We start from the raw sequence: 25,011 nt of genomic DNA on the forward strand, positions 1-25,011 counted from the left end.
CATGGACAGTCTGGGTCAAGTCATTTCGTAGAGAATGTGTTGGGTTGTGCCTGGCCTGCTGGTGGAAATGAGATACAGCAGGCAGGCTTGTGGATTTACACATCTGGAGGTTGTGTGAAACATTAGGAGAATCAGAATTTTTCAACCTGGGAAGGAGGTGTCAACCAGAATGGCAGAGAGCTTCTCCACAGGTAATGATTTTAATGTGGAATAAGCATTGCAGTGCAGTATACATGTGTCAGTAAATTGTGGATGCATTCAGGGAGGCAGTGGGAGACCCGCTTTTAAACATACAGCGGGGAGGGTTGCATAAGCAATTGTTTTGAAACGGTGATCCCTGCCTGTATGGATCCATAACAACCGTGGTATCTGTCCAAGGTTGGACACAGGCAGTTGCTGGGCAGACGTCCTGACAGAAGGATTGTGCAAGTTCTCTCACGATCACTTTTGTCACCAGACGTGCATGCGTGACATCTCCTCCACGTTCCAGCTATCTAGCTTGCTTGCTTGCTTTCCTTTCTTTGTTAAGATGTTACAAAATCCATTTAAATTTTGACAGCTTTCACAGTACACCTAGCTTCAAAACAGGATGAAATCGACTTCAATTCTCATTCCTCTTTCCTTCTTTCGCAAGGGATAAAATGCAGTGTATTAGACGCCATCAGCACAGGGTAACATATGGCATAGTAGTAACTCTCGCTCACTGACAGCAGACTGGACCGAGTCCTGGCTGGGTTCTTCCAAAGCTGTAAGACCCTGGAGCAGTTGCTAGTCTCTCTGAGCTTCAGCTGCTTCCCTGTCAATAGGACAATAGCTTCATGGAACTGTCCTGGAGTTAGAGGGGGATGAAATACAAGTATCTAAAACTGTGCCTGGCATGCAGTATGTACTCAGTAAGTATTGACTAGTAATACAAGTGATTTTGCTTTCTATTACCTTGGATCCAAATCATCATTGCTGACATAGTTCCTATTCCAAGTTTTAAACGATTCCCATTAATATACATACTTAGTTATTTAAGAGACAGAGAAGGAAATAGGTAGAGCTTCCATCCACTGGCTTACATTCTTTTTTTTTTTTCACTTGAAATTCACAGAATCTCATATGTATCCTTCAAGATACATTTCTCTTTTTTTCAACTTTTATTTAATAAATATAAATTTCCAAAGTACAACTTTTGGATTATAGCAGCTTTTCCCCCCATAACCTCCCTCCCACCTGCAACCATCCCATCTCCCACTGCCTCTCCCATGCCATTCTTCATCAAGATTCATTTTCAATTATCTTTATATACAGAAGATCCATTTAGTATATACTAAGTAAAGATTTCAACAGACTGCACCCACACAGACACACAAAGTATAGAGTGCTGTTTGAGTAGTAGTTTTACCGATAATTTGCATAGTACAACACATTAAGGACAGAGATCCTACATGGGGAATAGGTGCACAGTGACTCCTGTTGTTGATTTAACAATTGACACTCTTATTTATGACATCAGTAACCACCTGAGGCTCTTGTCATGAGCAGCAAAGGCTATGGAAGCCTCTTGAATTCACAAACTTCGACATTATTTAGACAGAGGCCATAGTCAAAGTGGAAGTTCTCTCCTCTCTTCAGAGAAAGGTACCTCCTTTGATGGCCTGTTCTTTCCGCTGAGATCTCACTCACAGATCTTTCATTTAGGGTTTTTTTGTTTGTTTGTTTGTTTGTTTTGTTTTTGCCACAGTGTCTTGGCTTTCCATGCCTGCGAAACTCTCATGGGCTTTTTCACTGGTTCACATTCTAAATGCCTGCAAATGGCCAGGCCAGGCCAAGCCAAGCCAAAGCCTCAGGAGTCTCACATAGGTGGCAGGAATACGACTCTTTGAGCTATCACTGCTAACTCCCAAGCTCTGTGTTAGGAATTGGGATCAAAGCTAGGACTCAACTCAAACCAAGCATTTTGATATAGCTGGGGTTGGGGGGTGGGATCTGGCCCATGGGCCATATAAGGCCTGCAAAATCATTTGGTCTGACCCTGCCAAGGCAACTTCAGGCAGGACTCAGATGTCAATAAATCTATAGCGGGATAATTTTTAAGTTGATGATTTTATATGGCCTGTGAATGATGTTATAAATGTGCACGTGGCCTTTGGCATAAAAAAGATTGCCCACCACTGCAGTGTGAGATGAAGGTTTCCCAACTTGGCATCTTAACTGCTAGGCCAAATGTCTACCCCAGACAACCACATTTTAATCTAGAGGTTATAGGAGAACACATACCCAGGCACAGCAGGTATTTAGTAGAGAGAAATAGACTATAAATTAATTTTGCCCAAAACCAGTGAATAACCATTTCTACATCATGACCAATTTAGTACAAGTGAAAATGTGTATGGATTACATCTTTTCTCCTTGCAAACCTTGCTGAGACATTTACCTACTTTAACAAATGATAGCTGAATGTGTCATATATTCCTGGATCTCAAGGTAGAGTGATGTACAAGCAGACATGGCCCTGGTCCTCATGTTGCCAAGTATCTGAAGAGGAGACAAATAACAGAGATCCAACAATAAATTAACAGTTCCATACTGTGAGCACAGGAAACAAGTTTAGGACAGAGATTGATGGAGAAAGAACCTCTGTTGACCCAGCTAAGTGTCTGGCATTGATTGAGGAAGGTGAGTACAAAGAGATTACAGGGATGAGGATGAGCCATTGGCAGGTGGAGGGTTGGGAGATGCATGGTCCAGGTAGAGGGCCTTGTGTGTGCAAAGACACTTGGCCAAGGAAAAGTTTGGTGCATTCAGAGAATGAAAGAAGGTCTGTGTGACTGAAGTACAGAGAACAAGGTAGGGGACTGGGACAAGGTGTGAAATGCAGGCCTGGCTTAGATACAGCAGGGCGGTGGCCAGGGTTTTGGAGAATCTTTTGGGGAATGCCCTGATGATCTCTGGGAAGAAAGTTGATTCTTGGGTGCACATTTCCTGCTTTGACATTTTTCTAGTCAATAACGAAAGCACAGGTGCTGCTTTTTTTAGCCACAGAACAGGTAGTATCTGAGTATCTTCAAGAAGTGGTGGTCTCCTAAATTCTTACCTGCAGTTCCACTGCAGACTGAACCATGAAGCCAGGCTGTGGCCTAAGCAGCATCGTGCAGATCCCAGGTGAGGGGCTGTAGCATGGAGCACATAGTAGGCTGCCAAGCTAGTCTAGTTTTGCACATGGCATTGTTTTGTATAGAGACAGCTCTCGTTAGGCCAGAGCAGGGACAGTCATGAATATTATGACCCAGGGCTGGCACCGCAGCTCACTAGGCTAATCCTCCGCCTGTGGCACCAACACCCTGGGTTCTAGTCCCAGTCGGGGCGCCGGATTCTGTCCCGGTTGCTCCTCTTCCAGGCCAGCTCTCTGCTGTGGCCAGGGAGTGCAGTGGAGGATGGCCCAAGTCCTTGGACCCTGCGCCCACATGGGAGACCAGGAGAAGTACCTGGCTCCTGGCTTCGGATCAGCGCGCTGCCGCAGCGGCCATTGGAGGGTGAACCAATGGCAAAAGGAAGACCTTTCTCTCTGTCTCTGTCTCTCTCTCACTGTCCACTCTGCCTGTCAAAAAAAAAAAAAAAAAAAAAAAGAATATTATGACCCAGGCCAGTATCTGGCATGCTGAGTACTGACTAGTGTATTTCCTTTTTCACTGATGGAATCCTGGTTGAGCCAGGGACAATTCAGAAACTCTGCAATCAGCACTTCTAGATCTTCTGTACAATTGCGTGGTGCCAACATGGATGATTTGTCACTGTCAATTTGTGATGTCAAATTACTGGCCTTCAGATCGGTCAGTGCTGACAACAAGAAGGGTTTTTTGGAAAGGTCATCTTAAGTTAATTGTGATCAGTCAGATGGTGCCCTTTTATATTGAGTATTAAGAAAGGAATGTAATGCCTTCTCTATGGGCTTGTTCACTGCCAAATCCTAAGAGCCACAGACAGGGCAGTGCAGCCACACTGCAGGCACAGCTTTAATCTGGATTCCTATGAGTCATAGGTCTCTCAGGGGTCACCCCATTGGTTTATATTGATAGCTGCAAACAGGTAAAAGCCAGATTTCTCTCATTTCCGCTTTTGGGGGAAGGGAGATGTATGAAAATGGAAGGGAGGTGTTGAAAGCCCTGCTGCATCTAGTCTGATTGCACTGCCCTACTAACAGAGTGAGCGTGTCTGAGAGCTCGTGTGTGTGCATGTGCACTAAGGAATTCTACAGGTTTAGAATCGAACTGTTCGGACCAGTGAGACCTGAGTGCCTTATTGAGGGCTCAGGTGAGGACATTCCAGCCCACTTTCTCGAGACAACATCCGGGGGGTGGCAGGGCAGTGACTGGGTTTGACCTTTCTGACGCTTGGGCCTGGGCCCTTTGACAAAGTCATGTTTAGCTAATTGTAAAGAAAACAGCTCAGTTAATGCTTTTAATGAGGAAACACATAATGCCCAATTATTCTAAGCCACTGAATTGAATCTTTTTATCTCTGTGGGGAGCATTTTTAAGAGAAAACAAAATTTGTTTCTTGCTAATGGAGTGAAAACAGAATTCATTAAAAAAAAAAAAAATGAGGCAAAATAAATCTAATAACAAAATGTTTGTCCAGGGTAATTTGCTTTATAATCAGACATTAAATCGTAAAGTCAGGGAGAGTATGATTCCAAGTTCATAATGTCATCAGTACTTATTTAAAATAATAAGATATGAATAAATCTGCCTTTGTTTAATTTGGTAGTTTCATAATCTCTTTTTTTCCCTTAAGATGAATAATAAGCATTGCATGCAAATTACTGAGTATAGCTTGATAAACAATGTCCAGGCAAGTGTTATGTTCAGTGGGCTAAGCCTCCACTTGGGATGCCCACATTCTATGTCTGAGTGCTTGTTCAAGTCTGGCTATTCTACTTCCCACCCAGCTTCCTGTTACTGCCCCTGGGAAGGTAGTGGATGATGGCCCAAGTACTTGACTCCCTGACACACACATGGCAGACCCTGGTAGAGTTCCAGGCTCCCGGCTTCAGCCCTGGCTTTGGTGGGCATTTGGGGAGTGAACCAGAGGATGGCAAAGCTCTGTCTCCCTCTCTCTCTCTGTTGCCCTGCCTTTCGAACAAATAAAGAAAGAAACTTTTGAAAAGGAACTCTTGACGGTGCCGCGGCTCACTAGGCTAATCCTCCGCCTTGCGGAGTTCTAGTCCGGGTTCTAGTCCCGGTCAGGGCACCGGATTCTGTCCCGGTTGCCCCTCTTCCAGGCCAGCTCTCTGCTGTGGCCAGGGAGTGCAGTGGAGGATGACCCAAGTGCTTGGGCCCTGCACCCCATGGGAGACCAGGATAAGCACCTGACTCGGATCAGCGGGGTGCGCCAGCCGCAGCGCACCAGCCGCTGCGGCCATTGAAGGGTGAACCAACGGCAAAGGAAGACCTTTCTCTCTGTCTCTCTCTCTTACTGTCCACTCTACCTGTCAAAAAAAAAAAAAAAAAAAAAAAAGAAAGAAAGAAAGAAAGAAAAGGAACTCTGGATGCAGTAATTTGGGAGTGATGTGTTATTAGCATGTCTTTCTTTCATTAAATTAACTTGGTTGATGTGCTTTGGTTATTTTCATTTAGCAGCCTGTTTGTGCCTCTTTTACCCACTTTTTTGGTAAAACATGAGAGAAGATAGCAGTTAGCAGCTAAATGTAGACAGGAAGGAAAGGGAGAATGTAATCCTATTTTGAAAAGTTCTGTGGAAACTTACTAACTGCTTGGTACGGTTACTTCCTGTTTCTAAAACCGATGTTAATACAATCCTGCGCTCCATTGTGAGACTGTTTATTGCCTTAAGCTGAATTCCTGGCATATTTAAGGTCTTGCTTCTTTAATTTCTGCCAGATCCCCAAGCCACAACTGGCCTGATACATCTGCCACCAGCAGTACCAGCCTTCATCCCTTTCCTACCTTCATTCTGTATGTGGAAAAGACCTTGTTGCATAATTAAATTTAACCTGATGATGTGTTCACTCCTTCTGTCCAGTCAGTCCCAGCTTTTATGGCCTCTGCTTGTCACTGTCTTGGCTTTGAAACAACCCTGACAACTTTGCCCTATCTGACAAATGTTAGATGCCCCCTCCCTTCCTTTAGTAAATACACTAAGGATGGGTGTTCCATTATTCATGCCTGCAGTACTGATGAAATAGGTCATGTTTTCTAAGGTCAGTATTCAAGGAGGAAGTGCGTTTGAAGGGTGGAGCAGGGAGAGAATAGAAAAATAAGAGAGAAAGAAAAAGTGCATTCCTGGGTCGACGTGTTGACATGTAGATAGTAGGTTAAGCCTTTGCCTGCAGCACCAGCATCCCATATGGGCATCAGTTCAATTCCTAGCTGCTCCACTTCCTGTCCAGCTCTCTACTAATGGCCTGGGAAAGCAGCAGAGGATGGCCCAAGTGCTTGGATCCCTGCACCCATGTGGGAAACCCAGAAGAAGCTCCTGGCTCCTGGCTTTGGATCGGACCAGCTCCGGCCGTTGTAGCCATTTGGAAAGTGAACCAGCAAGTGGAAGATATCTCAGTCTCTATCTCTCTTCTCTCTCTCTCTGGAGCTCTGTGATTTGAAAAAAGTAAATACATCTTTTAAAAAGAAAAACTACATTCCTGACTCTGAACAGGAAACTGACTTACCTGAGTTAGTCTGTGACAAGCATGCATACATAGAGAGTACTTCAAAAAGTTCATGGAACATGGAATCAAGTGCTGTTTGTTTTGGTGCAAAAATTTTTGAAATCCATGTACATAGTTTTTTCAAAATATGCCATTTCCACTTTTCCAGACCTCTTAAATGCATGAATTTCAAAAAATATTTGCACCAAAACAAGCTTATCTTTTTTATGTCATATACTTTAAACTTACCTTTTAATTCCATTTCCTGTGAGCCTTTTGAAATTCGTGTGTGTGTGTGTGTGTGTGTGTGTGTTAGTACAGGTCCGCAGTGCTGCTTTATATGGGTGTGTGTGTGTGTGTGTGTGTGTTAGTACAGGTCCGCAGTGCTGCTTTATATGGGTGTGTGTGTGTGTGTGTGTGTTAGTACAGGTCCGCAGTGCTGCTTTATATGGGAAGCCTAAAAGGTGAGGCTAGGGAAACCCAGCTAAGAAGGCAGTATGAAGCACCTCAAGGTTTTTGAAATAAGTCAGCTGCTGTTTGAATTCTGGTTTTCCATTATTCATTGTATAGATTTGGGCAAGTTTCTTAGCCTCTATGGCCCTCAAAACCTTTCTTACCGGTGTGGTAAAACTTCAGTGAGATAATGGGTATGAGTGTTTACGACTGTGCCCAGCCCAGAGCCGATATTTATTTAATAATTATTTTTATTGTTGAAGTAGTATATGACAGGGCTAGGCTTTCTCAGACTCAAAAGCTTAGACCTTCTCTGCTGTTGTACACTGTCGCCCTGTCTGTTTTTATTAGAAAGAAAAACAGATCAATCCTTGGTTTCTTCTTTTCTTTTTTTTTTTTTTTTTGACAGGCAGAGTGGACAGTGAGAGAGAGAGACAGAGAGAAAGGTCTTCCTTTTTGCCGTTGGTTCACCCTCCAATGGCCGCCGCGGCCGGCATGCTGCAGCCGGCGCACCGCGCTGATCCGATGGCAGGAGCCAGGTACTTCTCCTGGTCTCCCATGGGGTGCAGGGCCCAAGCACCTGGGCCATCCTCCACTGCACTCCCTGGCCACAGCAGAGGGCTGGACTGGAAGAGGGGCAACCGGGACAGAATCCGGCGCCCCAACCGGGACTAGAACCCAGTGTGCCGGCGCCGCAAGGCGGAGGATTAGCCTAGTGAGCCACAGTGCCGGCCCTTGGTTTCTTCTTTACCATTTTTTTGCCCAGTTTGCTGTGTAGTGGAGAGAGGTAGCTTTTGACTGGTTTTGAGTAGCTGGGACCAGATAACTTCCTTATACCCTCGTTAATGCTAACTGAGTAGGTGGGATCTTGTTCAGCTTCATAAACATTTCTGCAGATAGAGATACTGTTTTGGTATTAAGAAACTTACTGAGTCACCCTGTATTTTGTAAAGGAAAATTTAATTTTAAATACTTGATTTACTGTAACATTTTATTTATGGACGAAGATAAAAAAAATATTTTAATAAGTGGAACAGAAATCACTTGTTTCCCAGCTCCCATTATTATGGGAGTAGGGGGTGGGGCATACCTAACATGAAGCAATGTGATTTCTGAAGTAATCTCTAATTTGTATTCCTCCTTAATTTTCACATAGACAAAAGGATTTGAAATTATTCCATACATTTGGAGTAAGGATAAATTAAAGATTAGATGGAAGAGAAGCAGATGATTATAGTATCAGTAATAGTAGCCCAAATAGAACTTTCTGAGTATGTCCCATTTTGGAGGGGATAATGACAGTTGGCATACAGTAGTTCATCCAATTTACATTTTCACATGCCTTTGCTAGTCCTCAGAGAGCTCCAAATTACTGTGGCATATTTAAGTAAGTAAATTAGGGCAGGGTTTTTCAACTGCAGGTCGGCCCATTAGTGGGTCATGAAATCAGTTTAGTGGGTCACAAGCACTACAGAAAAGTGAAGTCACAAACATATCAGTATCCATACAGCACAGAGAAAAGGTTAGGTTTAAAACTACTGGAAACTTGAATTTCCTGTGTTTTCTGTGTGTGTGTGTGTGTGTGTGTGTGTGTGTATGCATGCACGCGGGGTGCTTACGTTTTAGGGCACTGTGTGTAAAGAGGTTACAGACTGAAATGTTTGAAGCTACTGATCTGGGGTATTTTTATCGAACTTGGTTAGAGTGAGTTTAAACATTCATGGAAGGAGGGGCCAGTGCCATGGCTCACTTGGTTAATCCTTCGTCTGTGGCACCAACATCCCACATGGGCGCCGGGTTCTAGTCCCAGTTGCTCCTCTTCCAGTCCAGCTCTCTGCTGTGGCCCGGGAGTGCAGTGGAGGATGGTCCAAGTGCTTGGGCTCCTGCACCAGCATGGGAGACCAGGAGGAAGCACCTGGCTCCTGGCTTCGGATCAGCAAGGCTCCGGCCATAGCAGCCATTTGGGGGGTGAACCAACAGAAGGAAGACCTTTCTCTCTGCCTCTCTGTCTCACTAACTCTATCGGTCAAATAAATTAAAAAAACAAATTCATGGAAGGAATGTGCTTATGGCCGAATCTATGTTAGCTGTATTTCCATCACAAGCTGAGTAGATTCAGTGTGACCCCTTTCAGGGCTGGAGACTTTGATGATCGCTCTGGTGTTGTTTTGCAATATATCATCATTTCTGTGGTTCTCACTAACATCTCGCCCAGAGCAGTGTTGGGGCAGGAGAGCCCACACTCATCCAGCCCACTGTCACATGCATAATTACACCAAGTGGATATGACAGCACAGACTGTAATTTCCAAATTAACATTGTACTCTTGTTTCTCTTAAGGTTGTCCTTTTTTTTTTTTCTCTGCACTAAAATATTTCCAGATACTTTATAATAAACTGTAGTTCACAAGATAAATTTCTTAGAAGGCTGTATGTGGCTGACGTGGATCGAGGAGGAGGACAGTCCAATCTTTGCAAGATTGAAATGTGAGAAACTTAACTTCTCAGTCTACCAGGAAAGCCTGGGGAGTATTTAGTAAATCACAATAGAGGGAAAACTGTTGACTTCTTTTGGGAGTGGTGTATTGGAGGATTCAACTGTAGAAGAAGAAAAAAAGAAGGGCCCTTAAGGTGAGTGATAAGGTACTATTATTGGCATGACAATTTTTAGTAATGATTAATACAGTTATTTCTCCCAGAAGTAATACATTTTGTCAGTGGAAAATAAGGTTACTTCAGTTCTGAAGATTCATAGATGAATGTCATTCCTAATTAACTCATCACCATGTACCATCGTGTTTATGTGTTTTCTACTATAAACTGAATTTGTTTTTAAAGATTTAAGTTATTTGAAAGGCAGAGTTACAGAGAGGCAGAGGCAGAGAGAGAGGTCTTCCATCTGCTGGTTCACTCCCCAAATGGCTGCAATGGGTGGAGCTGCACTGATCTGAAGCCAGCAGCCAGGAGCTTGTTCTGGGTCTCTCACGTGAGTGCAGGGGCCCAAGGACTTGGGCCATCCTCTGCTGCTTTCCCAGGCCATAGCAGAGAGCTGGATCGGAAGTGGAGCAGCCAGGTCTTGAACTGGTGCCCATATGGGATGCTGGCACTGCAGGTGGCTTTAACTGCTATACCACAGTGCGAGCCCCCTAAACTGAATTTTAAAATCTTAAATACATTGTGCTCACAAATATTTGGAATTTTACTTAGTTTAACATTTGTAAGATTACAAAACAAAGAGTAGAGAATTTATTTCCATATTTCGTTCTTTGAACTCTGAATTAACTTGAAAAACTTCTGAAAAAAGTTTCTCATTTTTCATGATTATTTTGTTCAGTTTACATTGGTTAAGGTAAAGCAATCCTATTATGACTAAGTTGATTTTTAGATTAGTTTTTCTTTAAAGGCATAGCAGAAGTAGTTAACTGTCATTATACACATATAGTTTATTAGAGATTTATTTTATAATTGTTCTTCCGGAAGCAGTTATTGATTTCCTTCCTAACCAGCTGTCAGTAAAGGACAGGTTTTCATTATGAATGTGTTGTTGGCATGTCATTCGTCCTTGTCCTTGTCATTAATTAAAGTAACCAGTATCCTCTATGTGTGTGCATTTAAAAAGAGGTACTGTTAAGTTCTGACTTCTGTGACTAGAGCTATGATAGAAATCAAGGCTGACAGGAAGTTTCTGGTTTCTGAGTATTCTTGGTAATGAACTCTTGGGTAATGAATCCTGTTGCAACAATAGAAATGAAAACATTTAGCACTTGGGTAATGTGGAGGAGAGAAGCAGGGTTCTCCATTACATGAGGTGCTGGTAACAGGCAGAGCATTTACTAAAAAGTTACCACTGTGTTCTCTTCATTTATTTAATTATGATTGCAGCTGTGGGATTTGTCTGTTGATGTGTCAAGGGTCTGAGAAAACAGTATTTGTAGTAGTATTAGTAACTTACTAGGTTGAAGTGCCATGAATTGCCAGATTGAGTAGTGGATGGCGGATACTTTTCTGCATGGGGTGAGAGTCTTGACAGCTGGTGGCTGAGTGCTTGAGGGCTTGTAGGCACAGTGGTGGCTGGTTGCTGTTCTCACATCGTTGAGTAGAGAGAGCAAGGGCTGACTGTCAAGTGTGTGTTTTAAGATAATTTACTTGAGGCCGGCGCCGTGGCTCACTAGGCTAATCCTCCGCCTAGCGGCGCCGGCACACCGGGTTCTAGTCCCGGTCGGGGCGCCGGATTCTGTCCCGGTTGCCCCTCTTCCAGGCCAGCTCTCTGCTGTGGCCAGGGAGTGCAATGGAGGATGGCCCAGGTGCTTGGGCCCTGCACCCCATGGGAGACCAGGAAAAGCACCTGGCTCCTGGCTCCTGCCATCGGATCAGCGCGGTGCGCCGGCCGCGGCGGCCATTGGAGGGTGAACCAACGGCAAAGGAAGACCTTTCTCTCTGTCTCTCTTTCTCACTGTCCACTCTGCCTGTCAAAAAAATAAATAAATAAATAAATAAATAAGATTTAAGATAATTTACTTGAGGATGGAAGCTCAAAGCATATATGAGACTCTTAATGTAGTCTGAAATGATTCTTAAAAGATTTGTTTGAATGAGGAGGAATCAGATTGCTCGACTTCTGTAGGATCTGCATTATGACTGTCGTCTGTTCTTCATCACTAAAGCTTAGCCATTGTTTCTCAAAGGCCTATTTTAACTCCAGAATTACTTGAATTTTTTGTCTTGACTGTTTCCTTCCCGTTCCCATAAGAAAAAAGGATGTTGCACTTTTCAGACATCGTGGCACCTGATCTCTGGTTGCCCAAATGTGGGCTCCTTGTTTTGAGATTTGCTCTTCTTTGTTCCTCATTAGCCAAGTATGTTTTTGTTGATTTTTCCCCCCTATTCTAATCCGGAACGTTTTCCCGTGCCTGTCACTGTACGTGAAGATAGTCAGGGACTTCAGCTCAGCCCCATGGGGCCTCTGCATCTGAGTGTGCTGAGAGATGGAGCGACTAAGATAACTGTTTACGGGAAGTGAACGGCCTCGTGGAGCTGAGTTGCCTTGTTTTGGTTTTCCTGTGACTCTGCAAGGCGGCCTGTGGGAAAATGGTAGGGCCTGACATCTTAAGCCACAGGCGTCCAGAGAGAGTTGAATTAATATGCAGAGTTCAAGTAGAGAAGCTGTCCCTGTAAGTTTACTCCCTTGTTCCGATGCCCACACCCACTCCTAATGTGTTTACATTTGAACTTTTGCCAGAACACCCTTAGCTTAAAAAGGGAGGTTTCAGATACTCCCATTAGAAAGTCTCCCGTCTTCATTACTTACTGCAGTTTCCATTACAGATACCATGAATACTGAACACTTCTGAGAAGTTATTATTACTGTTGTTTCCCTTTTGCCTTTGGAGCTGCGGAACAGCGTAGCTAAACAACCCCTCACAGGAAGTCAGTGTGCCTTGAAGACAGCTGGAATTAGGATGCATTTGCATGCAGGCTGCCATAACAAAATATCATAGACTGGGGAACTTATACCACTGATGAATATTTCCCCATGGTTCTGGAGACCAGAAGTCCAAACTCAGGATGCCAGCCAGTTCAGCTGCTGGTGAGGGCTCTCTTCCTGGCTTGTAGACTCCTGCTTTCTTGCTGTGCCCTCACATGATGGGGAGGAGGGATGTCTAAGGAGATGTGGAGAGAGGGAGAGGGGAGGACGGAGTTGAGCAGGAGCTGTGGCCCTTACAAGGACACTGATAGCATCATGAGAGCTCCATCCTCATGACTGCATGGAAACATTCCCTTCCAAATATCCCATCTCCAAATACTGTCACCTTGGGAGCTAGGGCTTCAACATAGGGAGGGGTGGGCGGGACACACACACTCGGTGCCTAATGATACACATGTGGGTAAGAGTTCAGCATCTACCGACGGCCATTGCTATCTCCTCCTTACTGCTGGTGTGCCAGGTTTGCGTTTTCCCACCTTCCTTTGTACTGGGTACTTCCTGGAGGTGCCTGCCTTCCTGGATGAAGAGAGAGCCCTGCTTTCGCAGCGCTCAGGGCTGCTCAGCAAGGGAAGGTTGAAGAAGATGCCACCCAGTCCTGCAGCAGCTGCTTGTGAGAGCTTACAAGGAGTCCTGTGGTTTCAGCTCATTCAGTCAGGTGTTGTTACCTGCACCCTACAGCGTCTTTACTGACAGTCTGCGAAGGAAATCCTTCCTCCTCTTGGAGTTGGCAGGAGGTAAAATCTGAGCATCAGTCATGTCTCAGGCCTCCTTGTACTTCCCACCCCCAAGGTTTACACACTACACAAATGCAGTGTTGTTTCCTGCTCTGCGTCTGCTATGTGTGCTGGTCTTTCACACTGGGCTTCGAGCTCCTGAACATCAGGGACCAAGTCTTGTCCTCCTCTGCTCTTTAGGGCCCGCCTCCGGCTCATGCCTAAGAGGAACAGTGACAGTGTAGTCAACAAGCAAGCCCTCTAGGTTCGGTCTCACAGCCATTGGTTTACTGTGCCTGTCTTGCTTTCGGCAGCCTCCGTGAGACCAGCCATTTATCATCCACAGAAAGCCCATGAGGTAGCCTGAAGAAAGGTAAGTGAGAAAACAGACTTTAATTAAAAGTACCTAGGCCGTATAAATAACTGCCCTCTGGGATTTAGCTGGAGACAGACAATCCTCCAAAGACCCAGATGGAGACGGACCCTAATCTTCACCTGGATTCCTAGTTGTGGAAGCAGGAGTCAGACAGTCATCTTAGATCCTCATTATAAACTGTTTCAGTCACAAAGAAAAAACTTGTAATTGTAACCATTGTTTTCTGGCATGGTTCTTTTTAAGAGTGAGAAACAAGATTTTCCAGACACTTAACCAGGCCTTATTTTAAAAGCTAAATAGGGGGTTGAGTGTTTGGAAGTCAGAACACATTCTTCCATAGAAACAAGCCTGTTGACCCACAATATGACTGAAATCCAGATATTAGAGAAGAGAAGTTGTGTGAAGTTGCAAGACTCCTGGCTGCCACTTTACCAGTGAGGAAACAGACCTAGGGAAGTACATCAGGATTTAGGTTTGTGGATGTTTTAAAGTTCTTTCTACTCTACCATGCATCTGTGTCAGTTACTAAGACAGGAGTGTATTGACTCTCATCAGCCAACAACAACCAGCTGGGAACACAAACTTAGGGCTGTGTTTACACTGAGTGATTTGAAGGCAGGATCAGGAAAATGGAGCCAGATCTGTGTTGGATGTGGTTCTGGTTCAGTGATTTCCACCCAGGAGGCAGGGGAGAGTCAAGAGGGGTTAGAATGGCTGTTAGTGATACAGGGGCCATCTGGTTACACTGCTGGTAGACTCGCCTGTGCCCCAGGCACACTCTGATGGAGATGGGGTTGGACTTGGGTCATTGAAGCGGAGATTTCTTTCTCTGGTCATCAAGGAGGCTGACTTCATTTTTTCCAACAATTGCCTATGTAATTCAGTCTTGAGTATTGGTGCTTCCAGAGGGGTTTAAGCAGGAGATGGAAGGTGACGACCAGAGGGTTTCTTTTCGTTGTTGTTGTTTAAGATTTATTTATTTGAAAGGCTGAGTTAAGAGAGAGAGAGAGAGAGATCTTCCATCCACTGGTTTCCTCCCCAAATGGCTGTAACCAGGCAGCGCTGGGCCAGGCTGAAGCCAGGAGCCAGGAGCTACTTCTGGATCTCCCACATGGATGCAGGGACCCAAGCACCTGGGCCGCCATCCTCTGCTTTCCTAGGCACATTGCTGGGGGAGGGAGGCTGGATTGGAAGTGGAGCAGTCGGGACTCGAATGGGTTGCCAGCGTCCCAGGTGGTGGCTTAAGTCACTGTGCCACAATGCTGGCCCCAGAAGATGTCTAAAGTGCCTGTGCCTGAGTAGTCTTTCTGTTTTAACCTTCTAATTCCTCAATGATAATGGCTCAAGGTTTTTTTTGTTTGTTTGTTTGTTTTTAAAACAAATGGATAATTTTCTCCTACCTTGAGAGGATCATCATAATGACTTAGTACTGTCCTAAAATTTGGCAGGATATAGAAGCAGGTAAAACTGTGGTACTCTTATTAAAGTATACTTACAATTTAAATATACTTCATAGTCCTTCAAAAATAATATCCAGTTATTGATCAGTATAATGGCAGTATTAGTCTTGGTGCCAGAAATAGTCCTCAGATCAGTAGAAAATCAATTTAGAAACTTGAAGAGAGCTTTTGGAAGTGGGAGAGGCACAGAAGTACAGCAAAATGTGGGCTGGAGTCAGGTCACGGTCCTAGCTCATCTGTTCTGTAAACTTAGTCTCTCTGGGCATGAGTTTCCTCATCTACAATGATAAGGAAGTTGAGCAAATGGCCTTTGTATTCCTCCTAAAGTTTGTCTTTAAGTCTTTCTGAAGATATAATCACTTCTTGTGAAAATGTTAGTTTGTTCAGTTGGGCCAGGTCATAAATTTTATTGAATTATAATTTAGCTCTTGAAGACAGGAATATTTGAAGGCTTTGAAAGCTGGTCCACCAGGAAGTTTTTTTTCTGGTCTGTGTAGTTTCCTTCCTCTCAGGAACTACTAGGCCTAAATCTTCCTTGTCCATCCTCTGTACAGTTTCTTGAGTGAAATAAAATAAAAATAATAAAAAAAAGTGCCAGCGGAGGCCTCTTTATTCAGGAATTTGTAGCTTAAAGATGAAGTATAATAGCTGTGTAAATTTGAATTTTATGTGTACAAAATAACATGTAACTATAAGTATTGCATTACATGCAAATTTTGAAATACTGTGGGAACCAAAAAAAGGGGGGTGGAGGGAAATTGACCAAAAGTTGCACAATTTCAAAGATACTAGGTGAAAGTTTGTACATTGTCTTTATGGGGTTGCCACACGGCTGCTCCCCTCTAACTGGCAGTTGGAGTGCCTTCCCTGAATGGCTGGTATTCTGTAGCTGATGAGCTTTAATGGCACTGCCGGCGTGGGCTGGCATGTAAAGTGCACTTGGACCCACACGTCTTGCAATAGCCTTCAAATAGGTCATTCTTAGTAATGATGGTGCTAGTGATAGTGTCAAACAGTGTCCCCCAAGTCAGTGACTTTGTAACAGAGGCACGACGTCCTTGTGAAGAGGACCAACAATACATAGGATGCAAAGAGCACAGAGCACATTTCCACCTGAGAGGTATTAATCGAGAGGCGCTACAGCAAAGCAATCTGGAACAGACTGCAGAAAGAACTGCCGTTTGACAATACTTAGTTGTTAGGCGTAGGCGAGTTCTCTGCCCTCTCTGGGCCTCCATTTTACCATCTGTGCAAAGGGTTGAATGTCACATCTACCACAAAGATTATGTGTCATGTAGTCCACGTTATGAAAACATAGACTGCTGCGCCCGCTCTCAGAGATTCTGATTCGGTAGGTCTTAGGACATTTGCATTTATCAAATTCCCTGGTGCTGCCAGTGTCCCTAGCCCTGGCTCAACACTTTGAAAGTCACTTTGCTACACTTTTGTATGTACAAATGCAGGCGCTGGCTTTTTTTTTTATGTACACTTCATTTTTACAATGTGTACTGTTTTGGAACTTGATGTTTTTCTTTGATTTAATGCATTGTGAATATTTTCCATTTCATTATTTATTCTAATAATAAATGATTTTTAAGCTGTACTATGTTCCATTATTAGATATATAAGTGCTTTCATTTTTTTTCCACAATCATAGATTGTACTGGAATCTCTGTCTTGTTGGAATAAATTCCTAGAGGTAGAATTTAAAGATTTACTTATTTATTTGAAAGACAGAGTTATAAAAAGGCAGAGAGAGAGAAGAGAGAGGTCTTCCATCCGCTGCTTCACTCCCCAAATGGCCACAGCAGCCAATCAGGAGCCAGGAGCTTCTGGGTTTCCCATGCGGGTGCAGGGGCCCAAGGACTTGGGCCATCTTCCACTGCTTTCCCAGGCCATAGCAGAGAGCTGGATCAGAAGTGGAGCAGCTAGGACTTGAACTGGCACACATATGGGATGCCGGCACCACAGGCAGCAGCTTTATTTACTTGCTACACCATTGTGCCAGCCCCATAAATACATATTAAAAAAAATTTTATTTTTTTTAAAACAAAAAAAATTTAAACACTGGCTTTCTTGCTGCAATTTTAAAAAGTATTCCTTTCCTTTAAGTGAAGAAACCCATGTGACAATCATTTCTTTAAACAGGCACCAATCACTCTGAGAAGAGACTGTGCCTTTGACCACTGGGTGACACTGGTAGACCACAGAGCTCTCCTTACTGGCAGAGGTCCTGGAATTTCACATTTTATCAAGCTACTTTGTATGGGAGAAGAAACTCTAATCATTTAATAGTCATCCATCAAACGATACTTGATGAGTATAATTTATCAGTCTAAGACAGTTTTAAGGCCAGCAAGTTTAAGGTAATCAATTATTAAAGAAATCTATTAATTGGACAGCGTTTTGGTTGCTCAGAGGTTTGTACAGATTAATGCACTGCATATTCATGAATTACTAATTATTTCACTGGAATATTTATGCCAACCAGTGTAGTAATATTTGTTTCCACAAGGTGAAAGTTAAAGTTATCTTTCTGTGGCAAAAGATTTTTTTGCTCACACACAATTAGTGTTACAGACTTCTAGTGAGGATTTTATGGAGCTACCCTAGACAAGAGGGAGTGTAATCTATTGGTTAGAAAAAGAATTTCATTGCCTGTACTAATCTCTAGCAAGAGGAACTTGTCTTTAGCTAGTCGTGAGTTCCTTCAGTTAGGATAGAATTTATTTAAAGCACGAGTTCACCTCCCTTCTCCTGTTTTTGACCCCTTCTATAAATCTGAGATCTCTCCTTCTGTGCTTGCTCTGCGCTTTCACTGGTCAAATTCAGATGCGTACTGCGTGACTGAGATGTTCAGGGATAAGAATGAGTAAGAGTCAGTATGCACTCAGATGTTTCTGGTGATAAGAAATGAATGACAAGCTCTCCCTTTGTTGTTTTAATGTCAAGGATAAGAAACCTTCAAATGTAACTATCACAGAAAAAAGCTTCAGTATTCTAAGAGGAAGAGTGACATCCCGCAGGGATGTAGAGGAGGACTCTGAGAGCAGTCAGGGAAGACCGCATGCAGTGATTTGCTGTGTTTGGATACTCTGGCCCTTCGGTGCCCGGTCATTCAGTGCGTGTGTATAGCGTGCCCACAGTGTGACACGCATCGTGGGGCTGGAACATGCAGTGGTGAGTACGACCAGAGACACTCCCTGCCCTGTGGGGCCAGCCAGAGCACGAGGAGGCAGTCCCCCACTTGCTACCCATTCTTCTGTGTCTACTAGTCACCACGTGGCTGCTTCTACCTTATGTGACTTACACACGGAGGATTGTGCTAGAGCTTTGGGTGAGAAGATGGAAGTCAGCCAGAGGGCCCTCTCCTTCTAAAGAGATCCCCCTCTGTGTCCCTGAAAAAAGACACCATGGATCCACACGGGAAACTCATGGGGTAAAGGAGTACAAAAGCAAATTCATGGGGGTCAAGGGAGCAAATACAACCTTACGAAGCAGTTCAGACAAGAGCAAGGTATCAGACATGCAGAGGGAAGCTCTGAGAGGGGTCTGTGCAAGATTTGGGGTTTTCATTGGCACGGAGGAGGGAATTGTACCTGGAGAAAGTGGGGAGCAGAGGTGGAGATAGGAGTGCGCGTGAGCTTTAGTGCATTGGTTGACTAGAGGAGTGAAGTGCCAGCATCCCACATGGGCACTGGTTCAAATCTCGGCTGCTCCACTTCTGATCCAGCTCCCTGCTAATGCGCCTAGGAAAGCAGCAGAGGATGGGCCAAGTGCATGGGTCCTTGCACCCACCTTCAGATCAGTCCAGTTCCAACCATTGCAGCCATTTGGGGGAGTAAACCAATAAATGGGAGATTTTCTCTCTGTAACGCTGCCTTTCAAATAAACAAATCATTTAAAAAAAAGAAGAAGAAGAAGAAATGGCTCACATAGGGGAAGGGGGCTCAGAGGCAAGCCAGAGGGACAAGTGGAGAGGACTGCGGACTTACCACTGGACAGCTTTTGGTGCTGAGAAACGGGTGAAGAAAGGAAGCTTGGGCATAAAGCTGAGGAAGGGCCCAGGAGAGGGTGTTTCAAGGGACTGGATTTCAAAGCCAGAAGAAGATGGACAGCAGCTTCCATTTCCAGGGAGAGGCTGAGAATGACAGCTGAGAAGCCGGAGTCCTGAGGAAACCCCCATTCATGGGTTGTTTGCGAATGGGAACAAGCCGTGCTGCCATTAAGTGTTCACAGAACTGCGCTTGTTTGCTGTCAGCGATGCAGTGTGGCTTTGTGTCCTTGGCTGCCTCCTGCGTCACAGCCCTGTGGACAGATCTTGAGGGCTCTCGAAAAGCACAGGACCTTTTATCTCCAAGAACATCTGACCAGCCAAGTGGAACAGCCAGCCTTGAGAGAGCAGTTGGTTATGAGATTTGCCAGGGCCCTTCTCAGGCTGAGTTTCAATCCAGATGAGTTCTCAGGCCTAGCCATTGTGTGTGTGTACTTCCCCTGGGACTAACCAGCAGGGCCTGCAGAGCCACGAGTGTAACAGGCTCCGACCTGCCGCTGTCATAGAGTCCACGGGTCGCCACCGCACCTCATGGATGCCAAACATCTGGCCACCGTTTTTGTTTCTTGTATAGGTGTATTGCTGTTGGACAAGGCTGAGGATCTTTCTCCCTCCCATCACATACTGCCCATAGAATCAGGGTGAATGTACAGAGTTCCTGTCTTAAGTCATAGGACTTTTTTAGATAACTGGTGAAAAAAAAATCAAGGATCAGTTTGTAACCAGGACAGGGGATGTTGTAATTGAATGAGGGCCCTTAAAGGATTTCATTCACCTCTTAAAGTATTTTTTGCTTCCTCTCTGATCCAGCAATTTAATGAATGAATCCTATTTATTTTGTGTTCATTTTGTTCTACCTGAAGACTTTTTGTTTTCTGTCCCTAGAGAGGTTTTTTTTTTTAATTTTTTAGATTTATTAATTTATTTGAAAGGCAGAGCTACAGAAGCAGAGGCAGAGACAAAGAGAGGTCTTCCATCTTCCAGCCACTCTTCAGATGGTCACAATGGCCAGAGCTGAGTTGATCTGAAGCCAGGAGCCAGGCCTCCCATGTAGGTGCAAGGACCTGGGCCATCCTCTGTCATGCTCCCAGGCCACAACAGAGAACTGGATTGGAAGTGGAGTAGCTGGGACTCAAACCGGCACCCATTTGGGATGCCAGCACCACAGGTAGCGATTCTACCCGCTATGCCACAGCGCAGGCCCCCTCCTAGAATATTTTTGTTTCATATTCAGTTTCTTTATGTTTTGTCTTCAGACTTTTCTGTTAGACTACCCAACTTTCTAGCAAAACTGGATTATTTGCGGATGCTTTGGGGGTTTTCTGTTTTGTACTTTGGGGGGTGGGGGTCTCATTCATGATCTAATTGGACAGTATAGAAAACACCTATTTTTAGTGAAGTGTTGGGGACTTGGAGAGCTAGAAGGCAGAATAATTTAAGTTGCAGGACTGATTTGCTAGTTGCATGGAAAGTGACCCAAACTCATTTGCTGACTGCTGGTTCACTCCGCAAATGGCCCTAACAGGCAGAGCTGGGCCAGTCCAAAGCCAGGAGCCAGGAGCTTCTTCCAGATTCTCCTATAGGTGCAGGGGCCCAAGAACTTCTCCCATATGGGTGCAGGAGCCACCTTCTGCTTTCCCAGACCAGCTGGATCAAAAGAGGAGCAGCCAGGACTAGAACTGGCATCTATATAGGATCCTGGTGCTGCAGGCAGATGCTTAACCTACTACACCACAGTGCCAGTCCCTAGAGAGTGGTTGTAATAGTTATTTAACATACACTGTATTTATTGAGGTGTAGCATACATTCAGAGAAGGGTTATGCACTAAAAGTGTGGTTGATGCATTTTTAGAAAGAACACGCCTGTGTATACAGAAACTTTGTCAGGAAACAGAATATCACTCATACCTTGAAAGCCTCCCCTTTACTGTCTTCTCCATCCTACCCCCTCCCACAGTAATCATTATACTAGTATCTGACGCTGAAGGGTGGTTTATCTGATTTTGAACATTCTGCTTGGAAGTGTAAAACTATGATATTAGAAAGCTTTAAGAGCTTTTTTTGGAGACAGAAGAAATCATCCTGTGAGAGTCAAACCCAGTTCTTTGATGTGTTATTCCAGTCCTGAACTTCCCTTTGGAATGGGACAGATTCAAGTTCAAATCCTGGTTCTCTCCTTTGGAAGCCGTATACTGTTGGGTGGCAGTAACGGTGTAATTGTTACTAACTTAACTGTTATTCATTACCAATGACAGCACTAATAGCAAAAATTGACTGTATTCTGGCACGGAGGTGTTTTTTTTTTTTTTTTTTTGTCACTACAAATTTTTATTAAAACATAAAGCAATGGACAGTGAAAAACATCCTGATTTTTAACTTTTTGGTGGGAGTGGGGTAGGGCATGGAAGGGGGTAGGGACAGACAGAGACAGCCTAGAAAAAAGATGACTCTGTCCACCCCTATTCTTCCCTGGCCAGCCAGGTTCAAAGCCCCTCAACCTCAAGTACTTCTCACTGTGGGCACTGAGTTTTATGTGCCTTTCTCATTTACTCGTGCTGAGAGTCAGGTAGGGCCATGCTGCTGCTCTCCTGGCTGTATGAAAGTGGGCGTGGCATTCCAACGTGGCTACTAGTTCATTGTGGCGCCATCGCCACCTGTTGGTTGGCCCTGCCCCACCTGGACTAGCTTGTGTTGGATATTGGTGTGTTTTCTGTGTTCTCCATCTTTCTTGCCTTTATTAGTCATCCCTTCCTCCTCCTTTCCTATGCTCTAAATATAAAAATTATGCTTTATTTGTAAAATTACATTGGGGGGGGACAGAAAAATAGATGAGAAAATAAGTTTGATATTTTCCCAAGAATGTCAATGTTTAGCATTTGTATAGCAGTGTATATTGGCAGCAGACTTGTTGAGAATTCATTATTGAACTCCTGGGAGCTGCAGGGGAGCCACAGGGTGTCTCCTACAGTAGTCATGGAGCAGGGCGAAGTAGGAAGAAATGACGTTTCTGCACTTACACGGAGAGCTGTGGTGAGATGCCTTTTTTTTTTCTTTCTTTTTTTTTTTTTTTATTTTTTTACAGACAGAGTTAGAGAGTGAGAGACAGAGAGAAAGGTCTTCTTTCCGTTGGTTCACCCCCCAAATCGGCCGGCACGCTGTGCCGATCCGAAGCCAGGAGCCAGGTGCTTCTTCTGGTCTCCCACACGGGTGCAGGGCCCAAGGACCTGGGCCATCCTCCACTGCCCTCCCAGGCCACAGCAGAGAGCTGGACAGGAAGAGGAGCAGCCGGGACAGAATCCGGCGCCCCAAGCAAGACTAGAACCCGGGGTGCCAGCGCCGCAGGCGGAGGATTAGCCTAGTGAGCCACGGTGCCAGCCGAGATGCCTTTTCTAAGTCCTGGTGTACCAGGTTTGTGGCCACGACAAGGAGCTCTGAGCACTTGCCTCATGCTTTTTGGTACCAGATGGTGTCACTGTCTCTTAGTCCAAGACTGAATTTTTAGGTTTGCCTTAGGGCCAGGCAAGTCAGGAGTTGGTCAGATGAAGCCAGTTGCCATGTGGGAGAAATTTTTGTCTTGACTCATTCTCTTGGAACTCTGGGTGTTGAGAAAGATTGCTTTGGATACAGGAAGTGCTTTTCCCTTTGCAGATCGACCCAGGCCTGGAGTTTGCCAGCCTGCAATCTTAAAGGGCTAGAATTTCTCAGGGTATTGCCAGAGGGTTGCCAAAATCTCTTAAAGAGACAGCCGGGAAAACAGATTATCTGAAAGAATGCCTTGAAATTCTCTTTCACTTTCCAAACATCATCTTAGTAATTCAGAAGTTCAGTTGTTTAGCTTTTATTGGTTATTACACCTGTAAGCTGCAAGCATTACTGTGTTTTAGGTGATTGTTTACAAAACAGGTTCAAGAATTTGTGTTTTGTAGAATTAGATTTTCAATACTTAAGGAAACAAAAATTAGTGTAGTCTCTAAATTCTAATATTGAAGTCTAATAGAATTAAGTTTTGGTTTTGGTCTGCATGATGCAGTAATGCAAATATGGAGCTAAAATAGCATGATTGGGAAACTCAGCCACAATAAAAGTTGGTTTTATAAGCCCATTTGTAAAAGTTTTCAGTGAGAATGGTGATTTACTTCTGGAAAGCAATTAACACGAAATACCTAGGATAGGCAAAGAAATGGGCCTGGAATGAACATTGGAAGGGAGAAGAATGAAAATCAGGACTCAAAATCCACCTGTTACGATGAGCTTTCCTTATCCTTTACATTGGTTAAATTCAGTAATGACTTCCTTTTGTTGATTAGCAGAAATTAAAGGCAGAAATCTTATCAGGTGGCATTTTTAGTGCATGCTATTAGTCGTTGTCTGAGATGTAATTCTCAGTTAATATTCAACTGCTTAAAATCCTTCAGTGTGTTCCTTCTCCTCAGAGCAGCATGCCAGGCCATGTCTACACGGCCATGCTCTACTGGACCCATGTGGAACTCTGCAACACTTGATGGTATAATAGTTTGATCTTACTACCCTGCAGAAGTTCCTCATGTTTATAGCAGGAGTAGGTTATTAGAACCATCAAATGTTAATGATGAGAAAGTCCATAGGTCATATGTGTTTGAAGAAACCACAACCTAGAGAAATAGTTCTGCATACAAGGTTGCCCAGACCTCTGAATACAATATTAAATGGTGTTGCTTACATACTTTGGCTAATGATGGCATCTTTTTATTGAATACTCACCTTTAAGCCAGGGGTTATACAGAGCACATACTATATTACACAATTCAGTCAATTCTTACAACAATATTCATTTTAATACCTAGAACTGAGAGAAGTTAAGCTTTTTCCAAGATCTGAAAACTGTTTAACTTATACAGTGAATGACACTACTTTGTTGTTTTATTTTTTATTGACTTTATTCTTTTAAAAAATGTACTCTGTGAGTTAGTTACTTGACTGGAGTGAATATGATGAGAATGTCTTTGTATTTGTTTCTAGAAGAGATGTTCCATGTATTAATAGTGTGCCCTTACAAAGCACTTAATTTCCAGAAACTTCTGTTTCATCTTTACTTCCAGACTTCTGTATTATTTGATACTTATTGAAGAAATGTTCCTGGCCTCTCAGCCCCACTTTCAGCCCTGTACTCAGTTGTCCTTAATCCAAATAGCTAAGGGGCTCCCTCTACTGTCAGACTCTCTTAATTTCATTAAAATAGCATTTATTAAAGTCCATGTTGTCTGAAGAAATGAACGTAAACCCGAAACGTAGTCTTTGCGAGGAAGGGATTACATTTTACTGTAAAACAAGGTGGCAGTGGATGAATACTAGGGAAAGGGAATGAAGAAAACTCCATAGCTGATTAGAGGCCAGAGTTCAGCTACACCGGAGAATTCAGAGAAGATTTAAAGTTTATGCAGGTCTGGAAGGGTGAGTGAGTTTTGGCTTTGTGGAGGTACAAAGCTGTCACAGGAAGAGGATCAGCATGCCTGCTGGAGGGAGCAGCAGTGGCAAAGGCAGAGTGGTAAGGGATGACAAGAGAAGAATGAAAAAACAGGGAGCGGTAGTGTTTTATTTCATTTTAATCAGAGCAGGATCTGCAAGATGGAAGAGTTACCTATGCTTAAATTATATTGTCCAGCATGGGTAGCAGAGAGGAGGATGGCTGGCTAAGGGAAGAGGGTAGAGCAAGAAGGGCATTGCTATGCGCTAGTCACAGCTCTGGGGTGGGAAGTCATGGAGAGGTGGCCAGAACCCATCTCAGATCCTCCACCAGTCACCTGCACTGCTGTAAATACACAGAAGTTGCTCCAGGCCAG

The 25,011-nt window shown here is 44.0% G+C and overlaps 1 protein-coding gene across 3 annotated transcripts in view; it reads left to right on the plus strand.

Moving 5' to 3' along the window:
* FAM107B (family with sequence similarity 107 member B) overlaps positions 1-25,011 on the plus strand; it is an 80,313-nt gene that overhangs the window by 41,903 nt on the left and 13,399 nt on the right. Inside the window, exon 1 of one of the 3 annotated variants that reach the window (XM_017347691.3) lies at positions 13,628-13,675. The exons of the other annotated variants lie outside the window; for them this stretch is intronic. The gene's annotated coding sequence lies outside the window, so the exon portion shown is untranslated. Of the gene's footprint in view, positions 1-13,627; positions 13,676-25,011 lie in introns of those variants that run through there. 3 annotated transcript variants of the gene reach the window in all.

This window comes from Oryctolagus cuniculus, chromosome 13, assembly GCF_964237555.1.
Source record: "Oryctolagus cuniculus chromosome 13, mOryCun1.1, whole genome shotgun sequence".
Taxonomy (NCBI): domain Eukaryota; kingdom Metazoa; phylum Chordata; class Mammalia; order Lagomorpha; family Leporidae; genus Oryctolagus; species Oryctolagus cuniculus.